This window comes from Chelonia mydas, chromosome 7, assembly GCF_015237465.2.
Source record: "Chelonia mydas isolate rCheMyd1 chromosome 7, rCheMyd1.pri.v2, whole genome shotgun sequence".
Lineage (NCBI taxonomy): Eukaryota > Metazoa > Chordata > Testudines > Cheloniidae > Chelonia > Chelonia mydas.
The window spans coordinates 11,203,958-11,224,172 of NC_057853.1; the positions used below are offsets into that span (position 1 = coordinate 11,203,958).

Here is a 20,215-nt window from a genome sequence, read left to right on the forward strand (position 1 = left end):
GGCTACATAATCAGAATGGCCCCGTCTGGCCTTTGAATCTATTAATGATATTTTTGTATGGTTTTAAATATATAACACTTTTAAAAAAGAATATATGTATCTAAATGGAAAGCAATAAACACTTGGCTCCAATGGAGATATATCATATATAGTCATATATATTTTACAGTTCTGATACATTTTCTTTCTGATTGTACTATATAAGATACATGTGGACAATATATTTAAAGAGAGCGGAATATATATTACTTCTTGACGGGGAACTGCATGAGGATTTTTTTTATCTGTCCTGAATAATATATAATATAGCCATTCAAATGACTGATGAACTTCGAGGGAGCAGGGTTTGTTGAATACGTTGAAAATCAACGAGCAACGATCACACCACAATGATCCATGAATATGAAATCCTTGAGTTTAATTACACTGAGTTTAAAAAGAACACATACACCAGGAAACCAAATGAGGCTTGTGAGGCATTAGCTCCCTATTAATAGCTAAGTGTGTGGGGATCTTTCTTATGTTTGTCAGAAATGGAGTGTGTATGTGTGCCTGGAGTCAGACTCGGGCTTTCATGTTGCATATATGGTAAACCTCCATACTGAGCAGCAGCTAATTTTAAAGGGTAAGGGGATCGAGAGTGTTTGGAATCTTTTATTGAACTACAGCATGGCCGTTACATCTACCTCCTGTTTCCACTCCACTCTCCCCAAAATTAACTTTGCTATGAGTAAATGCATTACAATAGATAGTGAAAGTGTAGCAGCTGGATACTTTTTGTGGGAAGGGGGGGAAAAGGAAGAGGAAGATTTTCCTCCAGGAGCTTTGCTGATCCTTAGACTTGAGGGTTGGTGAATTGCAAATAGTTCAAAGTTGGTTTCAGATGAACATCTGTTTTTTGGATATCTGTTTGAATTGGTTGACCCAGACTTCAGAGGTGCTCAGACTGGAAGGAAGGACACTAAAGGTTATGGCTGTTGCTCTCGCAATGACCCTGTGGTGAAATATTGATATCATTGGAAACTCTACAGATGGGCCTGAACTGAAGTGCTTGATCTGAATATCTCCAAATTGGATATGATCTGGCTCTGAATAAATAATGGGTCAGACCAAAACCCCTGCATTAATATGCACCAACCATTTGATATTTGGCTTTGAATCCAGATACAGGTTTAATGGATGGACTCTCTTGTTTTTCTAGGTCAAACTGCAGCCCTGGATACAAAAAGCCAAGGACTTACCTGTGTTCAGATTTCAGCTTTGTTGTTTTGGGACCTTCTCGACTCTAAAGTTGGCAAAATGGGATGGAAAACTCCTGAGAACAGGCTTTCTTATGAACTTGTCTGGCCTGGGTAGACATACAAGAGTGATTTTTTTCCCAGTAGCATTTTGGCGCTTTGCTGTGGAATCTTTTTGGAAACCTTAATGTGCAAAGATTACAAAATCCAGCATCATTGGGGCATTTCAAAAAGGCAAAAAAGTTTTGGGTCAAAAGTGAGAACTGGGTCAAAGGGTCTTATGCCAAACGGTTTAGTCCATCCCTACTTTTAAGTGCTGCTGGTGGTAGAGAGACGGACAGCTGGTGTGCTGTTCCGTTGTCCTGGTGGTTCTGTTCAAGCTGATGGATAGCACTGTACTACGCTTTTAAAGCCTCATCCTGTAAGATGGTGATAACCCTCAATGCCTGCTAAAGCCCAGGGGATCTGTGGGTGCTCAGCACTTCACAGGATTGGGCCACTGCAGCACAGCACAGCACCCCTAACTAGTCATGGCAAACATTTGTTCCTCTTATTCAACACGGCAAACTGCTTACTGCGTCAGTTCAGAGCGGATCTCAGAGGAGCTGCAGTGGCCAGTCTTTCCTGTGAGTTTTCGTTCTGCGTTATAGGTGACATTGTGGAGGATAAATTCTGCAACTGCAGAGTTGCATTGGCAGTAGGCTTAGCAGTGCCATTTCATGGGGGGGGAGATGAGATAATTTGTGTGAAATTGAAGTCTCGGGGGTGTTGAGGTGGGTTGGGCTTGGTGCGGTGAAATGTTCAAAATGTTCCTAGATGGAAGTTTTACCAGCAAAAGGTATGTATTTTCCTTTCCTATATGTAGAGGATAGAGACCAACCCAGTCTCAAACTCTGGATCTGATTATGCCCAAAATTCTAGGGATGTTCATGTCCAGATCTGAAATTTATGACCTGGGGTCATTTTAATTTGAAGATTACAGCCAAGTTCTGTGATATAGAGAAAACAAGAATGTAAAGGTTACATAGATACTTCCACCTCAGTTTCAGCCCAGTAACCTAAAGCCTAGATAGGGAAAAGACAATGGAAACATAAGGTATGTGACTCAAATTTGGGGACACAATAAGTGTTATGACTCTGAGTCTAGCTCTAGCAATGGGCCTGTTGTAAGAATTAGTGCCATTGGACAACTCTCTTCATATGAAACTGATTGTACAACATCACCCACCCGCCACTCGCTCTTTTTTTCTTTCTCTCTCTCTTTCAAAAAAAAAAAATCTGTCTACTGGCTGGGTAGCTGGCAGAGACAGCATGGAACACCTGTGAGCCAGATGTGTATAGCTGTCCATCTGCAGAACATTGACACCTGCCAGTTGCTTGACTTGAGGTGTTGTTGAAGGAGGAGAGATTGAGGTGGAGAGAAATGGGTACACCACAGATAAGGACGCTTTTACTTCTACTTGCTGCTCTTTTAGTCTACTCTTATGATTCCATGGGGCTTCTGTATATATCCCTGAATTTCAGAACCGGCCTCTAATTTTCTGCATGTCATTTTAGTGCACATAACCATAATTACATTTCTGTGTAAAAATGCAGTTTACATGCACAGGCCTGCTAGCCCAGTGACTTGATTTGCAAATCCTATTGCAGCTGAACTCAACGTTTTCACTGTAATTTGACCCTCAATGCTTTTGGTGCGAAGCACACAAAAATAATTGGGTTGAAAAATTCAGGAGCAAAGCAAATCAGTGGCTGGGCTGGCACTGAGGACCAGCTGATTACCTCTGTACACTTTGCCTTGGTTTTATGTAAGGCAGAAACAAAGAACCTATAGGTTGTCTGAAAAGCATCAGCCTAACCATGCTCCCTCTGGAGTCAATGGAACTACTTACATGCTTAAAGTAAAGCATATGACCCTAGGACTGGAGGCTTAGATCTTGGGTTAAAGGCTCCTTTGTAAAGTAGCCATGAAGAAGCCCTTTATTCTATGGCAATGCTGCTGAATACAATAGATTGCTCATTGTGTTAACTTCCGATTGTACCCAATACCCACCCCACGTGTTTTCAGCTACTAGATGGGTATTTAAATAATCAGCCCACTTCTAAGTCAGCTGTTTCTTGTGAACTTATTTCTTTTTAAGCTGGGGAAACTCCACTTATTTTCTTCAGGGGTGGGAAACCTCTACAGTAGAACCTCAGAGTTACGAACACCTTAGGAATGGAGGTTGTTCAGAGCTCTGAAATGTTCGTAACTCTGAACAAAACATTACGATTCTTTCAAGTTTACAACTGAACTTTGACTTAATACACCTTTGAAACTTTACTATGCAGAAGAAAAATGCTGTTTTAACCGTCTTAATTTAAATCAAACAAGCACAGAGAGTTTCCTTATTTTGTCAAAACTTTTTTTAAATTTCCCTTTATGTTTGTAGTAGTTTGTTTAACACAGCACTGTGCTGTTTGCTTTCTTTTGGTCTCTGTTACTGTCTGATTACATACTTCTGGTTCCTAATGAGGTGGGTGGTTGACAGGTCAGTTCATAACTCTGGTGTGTGTAAATTGGAGGTGATACTCTACATATTTTGGGCCTGATCTCCAATTTCATGTACAATGAATGCAAAATTCATGTGTCTCTGAGAGTGTAAAAGGACCAAGTCAGATTAAAAATCATATTACATTTTTAAAAACAAATTTCCTTTATTAGTATCCTGGGTGATTTAATACCATTGGATTATTAAAGCTGTAAACATTTAAATGATCTAATTCACTTTTCAACATTAATGCTGTTTCCTTTTTGTCTTTTACTCAGTTTGGATAATGACAATAGACTGGTCAATTTCACTTTTGTTTCTATCTATTCAGCTGCACTTTTTAGCTCTCAAGAACTAGCAGTGTCTGCAATATGTGGGTTATAAACCCTGCAGGGGGATGTTTAAATCCAATCAAAAACAGTTTCCGATGTAATTTTAAAAAGAAACATAAACATGCTTTTATTAGGATTAGAGTCTGTAAAAACCTTTAAAAAACTAACAAACTCCTAAATGGCAGGCTACAGCTACAGTATCAGTCAATGTTGCTTTAATAGCGCAGTTCCTCAAGAGGCATGAGAAATCCCCAAATCCACTTTTTACAACTTAAAAAAAAACCAAAACAGAATATTTCCCCAAAGATGTATTTGTAGTAGCAAAACAGATTCCCTTACATTGATGGTTACATTTTTCTTCAGGGAGAAAAATAATATGAAGAAGTTTTTAATTGGGGAAACCTGTATTTTTCTCTCCAAACAACTTTTAAAAGTCATCAAGATTACAAAGAGATATCTCTTGCTGAACATGAAACAGCCAGTGACTGCTTAGCAAAATCTAGTGGGCTTGTTTAATGAGGGGTGAAGACAGTATGGAGACAGACTTGTGGACAGTTGCTTTTTCACAGTTGGTAGGCTGTGTTGCAGGTGCGTTTCCTTAATGAGGGTAAATTTGTCTCATATTTTAATCTGACAGAACTTGGCATTGTTATTATGTCACTTTTTGAGGTAAACTGGAACTCTTTCTGGGCAAGATAGATTCAATGTCTTGGTACTTGTTTTCAAGTGGGTTTATTAGTTCTTGATATTAACTGAAATGACACAGAAATGTCCTATTATTAATGTAGCCATATTTAGACTTTTTAAAAAGAAAAGCATTTTGACTGCTTTGAGAAACCAAACCAATGAAAACAGGCCAATTCTGCTCTCAGTTACATTGGTGTAAATTCTGAATAAGGGAGATTAAATTGAAGTGACTGGAATTTATCCAGATTGACCCTGGAAAAATTGTGAACAGAATTAGGCTGTTAATGTGTGAAGAAAGAATGTAGAATTAATCTTGTGGAGACGTTCTTCTCTGGCTGGCTCTGTATAGCATAAAAAGATCTGTCCTGCTCAGATCATGAAAACTTTCAGATTAGGGCTCAATTTCCCTTGAATTTTTTATATAGTGCTTTTTGGCTATTCATCAGGTACTTTTGGCTAAGTATGTTTAGGGGAGAAAGATACAAACCCCAGAAGAAGCACAGAACATGAGCAGAAGGAAAAGCTACTAGAAATGGGCAATTGCTTGAAAAGGCAAAACCAAACCATTCCAATTTTTCCTAACTCTCTGCCATGCACCTCAGGACTGCTGCTATGAGCAGTTAAAACTCACTTGCAAGAAATGTCCTGTCCTGTTAGGTAGCCTGAGGTCTCAGCAAGCTTGAGATGACTTGAGTAAATAAGGGCTATTCACCTGGCTATGGTCTGCAAGATCAAACCATAAAATTTTACCTGATAACCATAAAGAAAAAAATTATATGTTGTATAGTGGAAAGAGACTGAAATAAGACCAACTTTCATACAGTTTTTCATTAACCATTGTGTATAAATTATCCATTGTTAGCCTACTGTGTAATTTATACCCTTTGATATTTCATATTACCTTTGTGTTGGCTTTTTTCATCAAATATCAGCTCTCATGAATGTAAGATGCTGAGGTGTATGGGTTGGAAATCAATTCCAGTCTTCTAAAATATTACCTCCCTGCTGGAGACTTCTGCTTCAGGGAATCTAATTCAATATCTTACCTTTCACTCGTATAGATTACCTCTTTGATTTCCTAATATCTGGAACATATGAAGGGGTAGCCCCACCATTGTAAAGTAAATGATGCAAAAGCTCTTTATGAAAGGAAGACGGGGTTGGCAATTGGCAACAGAACTTGGAACTTTTCACTTTGCTTTAAATCTGGTCCCTGCGGGTCATGCCCAGAATCCCATAAGGCTGTTCCATGCTGCTTATGAAATGAGTTGGTGACTTCAGTTCGGTTCCTCATAGACAAAGCTAGCGTTGTAGACAGCAGCATAGCAACTCGATCCCTGACTGGAAATCTCAGCCGATAGGCCAAGGTTCAATGAAAATAAACCGAGCTACCTTCTCATGCTTTTGATGCAACCCTCCAGGTCGGCACTGAAGCGTGAGGGTGAAGTAGAATGATGAAGCTTCCGTGGACACTTCCTATATTGTAACCCTTATATGGACACGCAGGGGATGCCACCTGTCAGGGCTAACTTCAATCACTACATTCACTTTAAAAATAATAAAGGGGTTTAAAAAACTAGTTAGAATAAAATCTAGCCTAGAATGCTGGATTCTTTCCAAGCTTAGGGTTACTTGTACCCTGGGTATTTTGCTACAAATTGCTGATGGTGAAATATAGTTTGGACTACATATAGTATGGTGGTTATTATTATTGACTTACAGAAGTCCCAGTCAGGGTTGTGACCCACATTTGCTGGATGATGTACAGACAAAAAATAGAAGACAGGCCTTGCTTTCCTCAAACAGTTTATAATCTAAGGCCCCAATTCTGCAAAAAGAACCACCCCATTCTCTCTGCAAGGTTGGGGTCTAGATAAAGATGGAATGTGAAAGGTGAGCGTAGAGCACAACAGAGGGGGCTAGAGGAGAGACAAGAGTGGCAACAATGGGTGGGATTTTCAAAAGCATGTAAGTGAGTTGGGAGTCCAAGTCTGACTGCTTTGCAATTAGTTTCATGCACCTAATGCAGGCACTTTTGAAAAACCCCACCCAAGAGAAATACAAGGTTACCAACGTTGGTTCTGTGCACAGTTTGGAGGCTCCAAATGTTGCTTTTTTTTTTTTTTAAATAAGTGGATGAGAGCTATTAATGAATCATTAACCTTTTGAAGCAGAATTATTAATGAGTCACAGTAAAAGCAAAGTGGGCTGCTGATGGCAGCGTGTGTGAAAAGGAAGAACGATAGATTATTGTGGCTAAATTTTAGTCTCTGGGATACTTTGTATACCAAAATCTCAAATAGATACACCGTTCTTAAAGGGGACCGCTGCTTCACAAAACTAGTTTTGAATTTGGTCAAGAACTGAACACAGGGCATAGCCTTTCCCAGGTGTGTGTGGGATGGGTTACTGGATGGCATTTAGCTCCCAATCCTGCAAAAGGAGCCATGTGTATGGACCCAGTGCCTGCCTGGAGCCTAATGAAGGTCACAGAAGCTGCACACAAGCACAAGGGTCTGCCTATGCAGTTCTCTCTGCGGGATTTGGGGCATATATAGTACTAAAAGATGCATCTTCTCATAATGAGAGCATCACACCTTGAAAATCAAGTTAAACAGAGAGTACTGTAGTAGGCCACGAACTCCATGCTCACAGACAATGCCCAGCTCCAGGAACAATTTAAAAAATGTGTGATTGGTCTGTACTAAGAACAAGGTTTCCAATGCCATGATTTCTATAAAATCTCAAAGATAAGGGGGATTCTCTTAGAATTTTTTAATTTAAATTTCCCTTGGTTTCATTTGAAAGGAGGTTGTTTCCTTCATAATGTATTCGTTACCTCCAGCGCTCTCTTACATTCAGCCATTAGATGCAAAATCTCTCTGTTACATCTGCTTGTTTTTTTAAAAGAAGTTATATCTTGAGCTTCTTATGAATGAAAAATCTAGGTCACAGAGACCATATACTTATCCCAGAATGTGATAAATAACTAATTTTAAGATACATATTTATGTACTTTATTTTGATCAAATCCCTTTTTTTAATTTCACCCCAAATAATGATTTTAACAGAACATTTCCAAAGCTTATTTGATGCATGATTAATAGGATGTATTGCATGCTAGATTGCCGTACTGATCACAATCTAGGTTATTTTGATGAAATGTAGAATCAAGATTTATCTTTAAACAAAGCTTTGTCTTGCTGAATTGCAATCTGCTTTATATCTGATTTGTTTTCTTTACCTCCTTATCTGTAGGAAGCTCAGATGTGGCTTAGTAAATAATGATGATATTATATGTAATCAGACACCTGTCCATCCCATTAAAACTGTCAGTTGTCACATGTGTCATCCCTTATAAGGAAAAATGTTGGCACTGTAACGCAAAAAGGAAAAAAAAATGTCATGCTTTAATCTTTTCATTGACCCTTCTGTGGAAAAGCTGCCAGCTAGTTTGTCTAAATTCTGGGCTTCAGAGATCACAGCAAACACAGGGCGGCATGGTTAGATACAAATACCTCCATAATATCTTAAGGTAATTTCACATGCCAGTAAATGTTACATTTTTTGAGAGCTTCACAATCATGCTTTAAAATAAGTATGCTGAAACTTTAGCTTCCAATCCTGCAGCTGATCAAGTGGTAATCAATGGGGTTCCGCCTGGACACAGCAGCCTGTCCATGCTTTCAGTTACAGGATTGGGGCATTAGTGACTAATCACCTTTAGAATGCAGCTAGTCCATCTCTTTATTTTAAAAATGGTACATTGTATGCTTTGATCCCACAGTCAGGATATTACTCTGATTCTTACAGAACTAAACCCCCCCAACAAAACCCCCAAACAATAAAGACTTAATTATATTTCCCCATTAAAAAGGAGATGTAATCTGAGGGGAGATGTGATTCAGCTCTATGAAGCTTTCCAAACAGTTTATTATGAATTCAAATAGCGATTATAGCTGGAATCAAAATGAAAGTTAATATAGCCTGGTGCTTTAGTGTTATATCCACCATATCTGTGCATGGATCATCATTTGCAGTAGTCAGTTCCTTTTAAGTGCCTGCCGCAGGGATACAAGCCATGAATAGTAGATGGCGGTTTCCTGTCAACTGAGAGGATGGGGAAATTTGGAGTGAGCTGATGTCTGTGTATATCTAATATTATCCCCATGTACTCTCAGTCAGCATCCAACAACTTGTCCTCCACACTAGAGCCTCACTTTCAATGCTCTTCGTGACCTACCCCCACGCTGCCAATCATCTCTCATTCTCTATTGAAATGTTGACTCTGATCGGCCTGCGATGCCAGCCTCCATCACCCTTTTGATAAATTTTCCAACAAGCCTCTTTGTGCTGTCTCCCATGCTGCCCCTCATGCTTGGGAGGAGCTCCCTCGTAAACTTCCAAAAAAACACCTCATTATCCACCCTACAAATTCTTCTTTGCTATGATGCCTACAAAAAACTTGACAAAGGTTGTGCTGCTGGTGTGCTGAGACCACCACTTGCTGTGCTGACCAATATTGTCTCATTGTTTTCTTCCCCATCTGTCCATGTCCATCTGTTGTCTCTTATCTTAAACTTAGACTGTAAAGGCTTTGGGACAGGGACTGTCTTTCTATTCTGTTTGTACAACATCTCGCACAATGGGGTCCTAGTCAATGACTGGGGTTCCTAGCTGCTATGGGGATACTGCTACAAATAATAACAGTAAATGTCACGCTAGCTCTTCAGTCCATTTGGGGAAGTAGGGGGGAGAATGTATTGGAGACAATTTTTTATTTCAGAAGGTGGAGAAAGCCAATAGGGGAGAGGCTGCTTTAGATTTGATTTTGACAAATAGGGAAGAACTGGTTGAGAACTTGAAAGTGGAAGGCAGCTTGGGTGAAAGTGATCATGAAATGATTCTAAGGAATGGTAGGAGGGAAAACAGCACAATAAAGAAAATGGATTTCAAGAAGGCAGACTTCAGCAAACTCAGGAAGCTGAGTAGGTACGATCCCGTGGGAAGCAAATCTAAAGGGAAAAACTGTTCAAGAGAATTCAGTTTTTCAAAGAGATTAAGGGCAAAAGAGCAAACTATCCCACTGCGTAGGAAAGATAGGAAGTATGGCAAGAGACCACCCTGGCTCAACCAGGAGATCTTCAATGATCTGAAACTCAAAAAACAGTCCTACAAAAAGTGAAAATTAGGTCAAATTACAAAGGATGAATATAAACAAATAACATAAGTAAGTAGGGACAAAATTAGAAAGACCAAGGCACAAAACGAGATTAAGCTAGCTAGAGACATAAAGGGTAACAAGAAAACATTCTACAAATACATTAGAAATAAAAGGAAAACCAAGGACAGGATAGGCCCGTTACTTAATGAGGGGGAAAAACAATAACAGAAAATGTGGAAATGGCAGAAGTGCTAAATGACTTTTGGTTCAGTTTTCACTAAAAAGTTTAGTAGCAGTTGGACATCAGTGAATGCCAGTGAAAATGAGGTAGGATCAGAGGCTAAAATAGGGAAAGAACAAGTTAATAATTACTTAAACAAGTTAAATACCTTCAAGACACCAGGGCCTGGTGAAATACATCCTAGAATACTCAAGGAACTGACTAAAGAGGTATCCGAGCCATTAGCAATTATCTTTGAAAAGTCTTGGAAGATGGGACAGATTCCAGAGGACTGGAAAAGGGCAAATATAGTGCCAATCTATAAAAAGGGGAATGTATTTAACAGGAGTGTTGTAAGCAAGACACGAGAAGTCATTCTTATGCTCTACTCCATGCTGATTAGGCCTCAAGTGGAGTATTGTATCCGGTTCTGGGTGCCACATTTCAGGAAAGAGGTGGACAAATTGGAGAAAGTCCAGAGAAGAGCAACAAAAATCATTAAAGGTTTAGAAAACATGACCTATGAGGGAAGATTGAAATAACTGGGTTTGTTTAGTCTGGAGAAGAGAAGACTGAGGGGAGACATTATAACAGTTTTCAAGTACATAAAAGCTTGTTACAAGGAAGAAGAGAGAAAAATTGTTATCCTTAACCTCTGCGGATAGGACAAGAAGCAATGGACTTAAATTGCAGAAAGGAAGTTTTAGGCTGGACATTAGAAAAAAATTCCTAACTGTCAGGGTAGTTAAGCACTGGAATAAATTGCCTAGGGAGATTGTGGAATCTCCATCATTGGAGATTTTTAAGAGCAAGGTAGACAAACACCTGTCAGGGATGGTCTAGTCCTGTCTTGAGTGTAGAGGACTGGACTAGAAGACCTCTCAAGGTCCCTTCCAGTCCTATTATTCTATGAGAAATGACCCAGAATATTCCAGCCAGCATTGTATGATGAACCTACATCTGCAGCCCGTAGAGCAGCCTGAGTAATGACTGCAGAATCAGGCCCCTACATGATACACATTTTATTAAGTTTGTCTGCTTTGCAGATCTGCAGTGAAAATATTTTTTAAAAGCTCAATGTGGAAAACACATTTTCTGTTCTCTTCTTAAATGTGTATTTCTTGTTCAAATATAACCCACAACTTTGTAGGATATATGATGTTTTCTTTAAATTACTCCTCGTTTCCCAGCAACTTAAAAAAGTTAAATGTTTTAAGATCTCAGCACAAAATGGAAAGGAAAAAAAAACTGATTTCCAAGCCTATTTTTAATTTTTTCTGATTTGGGTTTAGAGGAAAAAGAAACCAAAAAGAAAGGAAATATCAACCTAGGTGGTCTATACTTTTCTAGCATTGATATTTTTAATCTCCATCTGAAGATTATATCTGGGGAGAGGCAGATGGGAAGGTGGCGGATGCACTACGGCCACTACATTTGAAAACAAAATTCTGCTTTGTTATAGCTGAACCTTAAAGGAGGCATCGAGTTAAATCATTCTCTCTAATCTAATTGATCTCTCCCCACGTGTGCTTTAACAAGTAATCTCATTTGGTTTGAGAACCTGCACTGCTGATTGAAAAGTCCTTTGAAAATTAGGTTAGAGCATGTCTAGGAGTCCAGAGATGCCTTAAAATAGTTTTTCTGATCAGATACCAACCCCTGAATCTAGCACTGCTCTCACCTCTTAAAGCCACTTTATAAATGGGCTCATTCTCTTCTCCCTCCCAACTGTCGCTGTTGTAAAGCAACCGTTGAGCACTTGTTGCAAATGAAACCGGGTGCTGTTGGATACATGGACACTTGCATAATTGTAAAAGGATTAAGAATGATTGATAGAACAGTGGATACAGTGATTAGGGGTGCTGTGTTTAAAGTAATGTCTTGCACAGTTATTTGATAGTATTTAGGTGTTGCCTGCTCCTCTGAGCATCATCAGTGTCCATTGAAACCCATGGGGATTGCAGGTTCTCAGTGCCTCTTAGGTTCAGGCTTTAGAGTCTGACCTAGCTCCTATTGACTTTAATTGGCTTTGGATCAGGCCCTTAGTTAGGTTACATAGGCTAGACCCCAGGTGTGCGTGGGCCTTCATGGTGAGAAGAAAGTGGACTGGGGATGCATTCAACCACCTTTCTGCTCCCTGGATCTTTGTGTCTGTTTCCCCCAGGCTACTTTGAAAATCTCGACCCCAGGACAAATGTAAAATGTCAAGCGATGGAAAGTGATTCTCAAAAGGACTGTAACCTGTGGACTGTGTAAAATATTCTCCCTCCCATCCCAGAATGGCTGAATTGAACTTGTCAGACATAACTGTTTGTTGTTAACCATAGAAGATCTGTTTTTATGACAGAGGAGCTCACTGTTAGTAAGGCTCCAAATGGATTTGGATTAACTGTCCTGTTATAGTCTTCTCTTTCTTCCATTTTAAAGTTTAACAAGCCTGAACTGTATTTTGGTTCAAATACCCTCATGTTTTTACTGCTTTTCTGGGTATAATACAATGTAATGATTTACAGTTTCATGCAATGTAAAATGACTTGTCTGCCTGTTACATGGCTTTACCTCATTGAATGCACTAGGTACAACTAAAATCATAAATCTACTAGATGACAAAACATAAAATTTACATGCAAGATCTAATCTAGCCTGTTCTGACTGATTAAAAAAAAAGGGCCACTAGTGAGTAGTAAATTAAGTCTCAGTATAAAAGTTTTACCTGCAGGTGCTAAATCATTTGACCATATCAGGCTCATAGGACTGTCTTTGTTAATAACTACAGTGCCTGGTTATCAGCTATTGGGTTAGTAAAGAGTACAAGGGAAGGTCAATATTTGCCAAGCCTCTCCTGTATAAGTAATGGCTTTCCAGATCCTCGTGGATTACTTTTGTCATTTTTGTGATTACATTGTTTTTCATCTGGATGTTATCAAAGCGTGGGGCACTGAGGCAGTGTTGTGTACAGTTAATAGCAAGCTAGTGAGTGCTGCAGGAGGGCAGAGAAGGCTTAATGGAACCGAGCTGGTATTCTGCCTTTTGAGGCACTGACTAGATTTCCAGGCACGGCTGAGAGAGTCACTGAATTGCACAGATGACTAATTCATCCAAGCATCTGAGCTGTATGATTTTACTCTTAAGGTGGAATCGGCTAATTAAAGTTCAATGCTGGGCTTAATCTGGTTGGTTGACGGGGGTTCTTTAATGGCATGCAGAAATGTTTCAAAGAGTATCTAATTCTGTTTCCCCTAGTTTCAATGTACAATACCCAATACTGCAAGGAAAGGCCCCTGTACCCCAGTCTGTATTCAAGTGCCCAGGTGCGTGCACACTAAATATGATCTTAATGACCACAAACCTAACCACCAGTATATTTGTTTATAATTCTTCCCTTCACGGTAAAATTGAGGTGTAGCTTTTCCTCTTGTGATTGTATTGAAATCCTGACTGCAACAGACTATTTCCTGCTGAGCCCAGGCTGCATGTGTGAAAGCAAAGCAGGTGGTATACCTGCTGTGAATTGGGAGGATTTAAGCAAAGGATGGATTATATATTTCATTGCAGTTTGAGAGAGTTTTTTCTTGCTTTCAGAAGTGGGAAAAATCAAATGAGCCCTACAAATAAAATCTTGAAGTATATGGTTAAAAATCTATTTACTTTGGTTAATTAATATACTTGGTTTAGATATTTTACACAGGACTTTGCTAGTTAAACCACAAAAAAGGACAAACTGAAACTCTCAGAAAACCAGGAAATCGAGAGTTTAAGGCTGAAATGCTATCCCTAATGAACTACACTGTGCATACTTGGTATTGCAGTACATACCGTGCAATATGGCCAATGGTTTGGAGATGTGATTAATCTATAGAAATCAAGGAGGATTGAGTAGGACTTTAAGCTTCTGGCATGGCCCATGCAAAATATAAGGAGCTCCTCTGTCTACCTAGAGCTTTGACATAAAAGGCATCAAAACAGCATTAACTTTGTGAGCTGGATGCAAACTAAGGACCTTAAGTACACAGAGCCTTTGAGAAACTTTCAAAGAAAGCAATTGCATTAGAAGCATCAGCCCAGCAACTGAACTTCTCGCTGGAGAGTAAAGAGCATGGCTAGGGATTTAGGCCATTGACTTATTTTGAGAAGCGTTCCTTTACTTTCTATTAACAAACTATCCTCTGTCACAATAGTCAGATACTACATCAATGAGAGCAGTATAGAAACCTATATACAGTTTTCTTGGCAGGTATAAACCGTCTTCCCGCCTCAGCTCAAGGTAGCAGGGTGTAGTGGTGTAAGCTGCTCTACTTCATGATGTGGTTGTCCCTGCCCATGTGAGCCTTGGGTCCAAATGGCACTGGTCAATAGTACCTGAGAAGGGCCCCTGCTCAGGACAATGAACAAAGGCCAGTGACAGACCAAGTGGATGAGGGACAAGTTTCCCAGTGATGGTGAAGGTATATGAGCTACAATTGTGGAGGCATGGATGGCATAGGGCGGAAGAAGAGTTAAATCTTCATGATGCTCATCTGCGCCCTCAGGAACCAATGGCATCTGGCAGAAGAGCCTTTGGGAAGGGGGATGGTGTCCACCAAAATAAATCTCCTCTGTGTCTCACAGGTCACAACAAGGCAGCGTGAAATAAAGGGGCAATCAGCCAGGACAGACTGAGACAACTGCAGCAGGGTTAAAGCCCCTGCTGTTACCGACTCCAGGAGGGGTGTGACCCAAACCCTGCTTAGGGAAAGCATTGCCCCAATGAGCCCAACTTCCTGCAAGTCCAAACCAGACCTTAGAGGCATGGAACATGAAGCATCTTAATGCTGAATGGCATTGGGCATGAGACAGGTCTTGTCAGAGAACTCATCTGCTAACCAGATCATAATTGCTGACATCACAGAGGCTCATCTGCCACAAAGCGATCAAGTTACCATGGAAGGAGCAACCTCCCTCTACTCCAGTGGTCTATACCAAACTCCAGGTGTGGCGCCTGTAAGACAACCTCTAGCATAGACTTTAACCCCATCTCTCCACGCTTACTGTATGATTGCCTCCAACATTGTGGTGGACACTTAAAATTTGTTGTTGTGGCCTATGCTCTGACAAAAGATCTAGCACCTGCAGAAAAGGACACATTCTACCACCTGATAGCAGAAAAAATCCAGTCAACTCCATCACATGACACACTGCTGGCACTTGGAGTTTCAATGCTATGAATGGATGCAATCAAACTGGGTATGAAACTCTAAGAGATCCCTTTGGTTTCAGTTTACCAAATGACAACGCCACTTGGCTTTTGACATTCTGTGCCACTGAGGGCTTGTCTGTTATGGGCTCCTGGCTTAGGAACTGTAATAATCATTGCGGAACCTGGATTTATAACAATGGATGTGGACTACATCCTCATCAGAAATTGTTCCATAGTGAAATCTCACTGGGTCTTTGGTGATATAGATGCACCAGCAAACTCAAACCATAAACGAGTCATTGCTCAGCTTTCATATCATCTTCCAGCTCCTCACAAGCCAGATGTCCAGCAACAGTATGATATCTAGCATCTTTCAAAGGATCCTGCTGAAGCTGTGAAATACACACAGGGCATTGAGGATCATTGACGTAACCTCAGAACCTTCTAGAACCACCTAGAGTGGTGTACATAACGTTGTATTACATGATGCCACTGGGACTTTCAGCTTCAGATGAATGTGCAAGAAACCTCTTTCTGAAGAGACCCTTAATATGTCAGCAAAAAAGGCAGAAGCATACAGGCAGGCATATGTCTAAGAACGTAAACTGATGAAAGGTGTCTTCCAGGATATGGCAAAATGTGACTGTGATGCATCAATTCCCCGGCCAATGAATCAGAGGACAGCCTAAAGGACAACAATCTGTATCCTTCCTACAAAGCCACCGTGTGCCTGGTCTGGAAGCTATAAACAGCTTTCTAACGTCCCCATCACACAAGCAGACAGCTCTGCCTGCTCATCAATAGATTGAGGTCCTGGACAGATGGAAAACTCAAAATGAAAGTGTGCTGAACCACATACCTGCCGATGACTGTCCAGAGCTACATGAGCTGGCAAACTGCACAGATGCAGTCCCAGGGGCAAACACAGATCCTCTGTCAGTTGAGGAAGTATAAAAGGTCATCCAAAAGTTATGGAATGGACATGCTGCTGGACCTCATGATGATCCTCCCAAACTGTTCAAAGATGCCTTGAAACCAGGGAACATTGGCCTGCATCAACAGTTCTTAAAAGCGTGGGCATCAGGTAAAGTACCAGCAGAATGGAAATATGGCATCATAGTGTCCCGGTAGACAGACAAAGAATCTCATATCAAGTGTGGCATCAGACCCAGAATGTGAATGATGTAGCCGTTGCTAACTTGGAAAGAAAGAGCAAAATCCTGGCCCTGTTAATGTTGATGGGAGCTTTGCCACTGATGTCAGTAGAGGGGATGGGCATGCCAGGAGGGGCACTCAGGTGGAGGAGTCAAGCAACCAGCTGTCCTGAAGAAATTCTTTGTGGTTGCAGGATAAGGAAGGTGGGCTCATTCCCCATCTCACTGTGATTGGGTTGGGATGCAGGCCATCAGAGCCTTATCTCAGAGATAGTGAAGGTCAGGAGGCAGCATGATCCTGTTGGATTCGGGATGCAGGGGTAGTGAGCAAATCTCTGCTCGGTTTGTGGTTGACGATGAAACCCGTTACCAGGTTTGTTTCGCTTGGGTTCAGTGTGAAAAATTCAAATTGTGGATTTTGGGAGCAGCTCCCAATGGCAGCTGAAAAATGCTACAGCTGGAGATATGTAACATGTGTGCCAGCGATACAGCTGCTCAGAAACCTGTGCAAATAAATTGACTGACATTTCCTAATTTTTACTGATTTTAAAAAAAAATTATGTGAAAACTTTTGTCCAAATTTTTTGTTTTATTCCCACCAAGATTTGATTTTTTATTTTAAAAAAATTCACAAAAGAATTGAAATGGGGGAAAAAAATCAATCAGTTCTGACCTGTGGGATTGTATGGGGTGTGAGTGGGGAAATGGAAGAGTTCTAAAAAGAATGGAAACCTTCCAACTTCCAACGCGTTGAGTGTTGGTGCTTATGTTCATCTTGAGTGGTGCCCAAATTCTGCTGCCTTCCTGGTGCAAAAATGCAGTAAGAAAAGAGAATGATCACTTTTAAAGTATCATAATCAGTGTCCGTGAAGAATAAAAACAATCAAGGTGAGATTATTCTTGAAAGATTTTCTGTTCCTTGGTGGCATCCAGCTGAATTCTGGCCTTAACATTCTCCCAGCAGCAGGGTCAGCATCTATGACCAGACACGTACGGTAGACAGAAGGTGGCAATGCCAAGCTGTGGCAGATAGTTTTCAAGCAGTGGCAGCTGGAGAGCTCTTTGCCCTTTTCTTCTGGCAGCTCAGCTGGTCTCTCTTGAGATGTTTGTAGGGCTCTAAAGTGGCCAGGCTGCTGTGGGGTTGCGTGGTTGATATTAGTTCCCTGAGCTCTATTTTTGCTTTGCCTCTTTGTTTAAATAGTATAGATGAGTATTAGAGTTATAGCTGTGTTTTGTGCCTGCCAGCACCGTTACAATGAATGATCTGTCAGCATTTTCAGGAAAAGGTGTTAATTTCAGGCATTTACAACTCAGCAATAAAAACTTGCTCCAAGCTGGAATATGAAATACAAGTGCTTAGTGCTGGAATTAATATTTATGTACAATTTCTCATAACAATGGGTTGGCAATTTAAAAATTATTCCAACTTAACTCCCCTAACTCTCTCCCCAGTTTACTGGAACCAGGTTGCTTTTAATACAGTGATCTTAGTGTTGGAAGCCTCTTCGAGTCTCCAGGGAACAGTCTCCTTCGGATGAGCTGAGACAGGAAGACTGTTTATACCTGCCAAGGAAATCCTATCTATTCTGTATGGGTTCCCATACTGCGCTCGTCACTGTAGTATCTGACTATTTTGTTGGAGGACAGGTTGTGAATGAAAAGTAAGCGGATGTTATTCAAAATAGGTCAATGGACTAAATGCTAGCCATGCTTTTGACTCTCCACTGAGAAGTTGAGTTGCTTGCTTGATTCTTCTAATGCCAACTTTCTTTGAAAGTTTCTCAAAGGATCTGTGCACTTAAAGTCCTCAGCTTGCATCAAACTCTCAAAGTTAATGCTATTTTGATGCTTTTTATGTCAAAACTCTAGGTCTTTTTACAGAAACTGGGCAAGCTTTGATCTAATGACGTGTTGGTACTTTGAAGAAAATGAAGTTGATACTGAGGTCAAGCTTAAAGATTCTTCCACTGTGAGAAACTCCACTGATTGGGGAAAGATTCACTGGGGGCACAGTCTCAGCTGCTATAAATTGTCATAGCTTCTGTGGAGCATCTGCTACCACCATTTACACCAGCTAAGGATCTACCTCAAGGAATCTGTCTCCTATAGGAAGAGTCATTCATAACAGGTGAATCTTAAGCTTGACCAGCTGTAACACCATTGTCTTTTTTCTTGTATATTTTGAGATTTTGGTTAGATGATTACACATAGGCAATGTACACATATAGGAAAGCTAAGTCTTATCCTTAGTCCTGCAAACATGTGTGAACGTGAGGAACTTTTAAGAACAAGGATGGTCCCACTGAACTATCTATATTTGCAAGCTATGCTGTAGGCTCTGGGCTATCGAGACACCCTAGAACGGCAGGTTCAAATTTCTAAAGTGTCTCCATGAAGCAATTACCACTGCTGTCAGCAGGAGCAAAATATACGACCACAGGAAAGGGTGAGGAGAAAGGGAGATGCAAGGCAGTTCAGAGAGAACAAGGACCAAACTGAACTCAGCCCTTCATCCTTGTGGAGCCAGTTCTATGCAGTTTGTCTATGGGGCCCTCTTTTGGAGGAGATCATTAACCCTGCAGATAACACAGCCTGGTTGCTATTCTGGCTAATGCCAGCAGGGCTCAGGCATCAGAGTGTGGAGAGGCAAATGAAAACCAAATATAGGGTCAGATTCTGAAGAGCACCTTATTCTACATGCAGCCATATTGACTTCTATGATCACCTACCCTACACAGGGGGAATAAGGGTATTAGTAGCTGGCTCTAAAACGTTGTGGACCTCTGCAGGTTTGGTTCAGTGAGAGTTCAGGTGGGTCCTCGTTCTCTCTGAACGGCTTTGCATCTCCCTTTCTCCTTACCCTTTCCTGTGGTAATAAATTTTGCTCCTGCTGACAGCAGCGGTAATTGCTTTATGTAGAATAAAAATCCTCCATTCTCTTGCTCTATTTTTTATAGTGTATGAAACCTTACACAGCTAAGTTTAAAAGGACAGAAAAATTCATGGTGTTTGCAATAAGAGCGTGTTTTATGCTTGCTTGGTGCTAAAGCCGAGAGAATGCTGGACTGATATGGAAATGTCAGGGGCATGGGGCTGTTTCTGAGGCAATAAATGTTTCTTTTATTTCCTTTCCCCTTTTACACCGGTTGCCATTAATTTTAAACTTTCCTGGCATTTGCAGCAATAAAAAGGGCAAAAATCCTGGGGCTCTAGTCTTCTGTTCTTGAACCAAACTTTCCAGCTTCCAATGCTGCTGCAGTCCCCCCCTGTGCTTTCAGAGACAGCTGGGAACTCATCTGCATGTAAGTAAGCACTGGAGCACCATCATGTGTAAGGGTGAGAATAGGGTTGCCAACTTTGTAATATTTAAAAACTGGACACTCCGGCAGGAGTGCTGGAACCTCTCCTCCCCCACCCGAGGCCTCGCCCTGCCTCTTCCTCCTGCCCTGCCCCGCCCCCTTTCGCTCCTCTTCCCCCCGTCGCTCACTGCTATCCCCTCTCTCCTGCCCGGGTTGGGAGGGACTCGCCTGCAGAGCAGCGACAGGGAGCTGCAGCTGTCTGACACAAGTAGGAGGCGGCCCCAGTAGAGTGGGGGCTGGCGTGGATGATGATCCGGCACCTCCCCGCTGCCCCTGCCCATAGTAACCAGACTTTGCGTTTCCGGTCAGATCTGTCAGGTCCCCTTTTTGACCAGACTTTCTGGTTGAAAACCG

At 41.0% G+C, this 20,215-nt stretch overlaps 1 long non-coding RNA gene across 1 annotated transcript in view; it reads left to right on the top strand.

Annotated features, from left to right (window-relative positions):
• The window catches only part of LOC122466605, a 164,234-nt gene that overhangs the window by 25,724 nt on the left and 118,295 nt on the right, over positions 1-20,215 (top strand). The window contains exon 2 of the long non-coding RNA XR_006292248.1: positions 14,781-16,432. This is a non-coding gene — a long non-coding RNA (uncharacterized LOC122466605). The remainder of the gene's footprint in view (positions 1-14,780; positions 16,433-20,215) is intronic.